Below are 217 nucleotides of genomic sequence, written 5' to 3' on the forward strand. Positions count from 1 at the left end.
GTGCTGCTGTTCGTTGAGAGGTAGGCGCGCACTCCGAAGCCGAACATGACGAAGTTCACCTTTAGGGGAAGGAGAAAGTGGAGTAAGGATATTTTCGGTAGTGCGTGGTGGTTGTGCTTATGCATGCATGTGCTGGGACGGGGTTGGTTTTCCCTTTGATTTTTTCACATCTGTTTCACTTTTTCCTCTTAGTCGTCACCTCCCCCCAACCTTACTA

Source organism: Penaeus monodon, chromosome 34 (genome assembly GCF_015228065.2).
Source record: "Penaeus monodon isolate SGIC_2016 chromosome 34, NSTDA_Pmon_1, whole genome shotgun sequence".
Lineage (NCBI taxonomy): Eukaryota > Metazoa > Arthropoda > Malacostraca > Decapoda > Penaeidae > Penaeus > Penaeus monodon.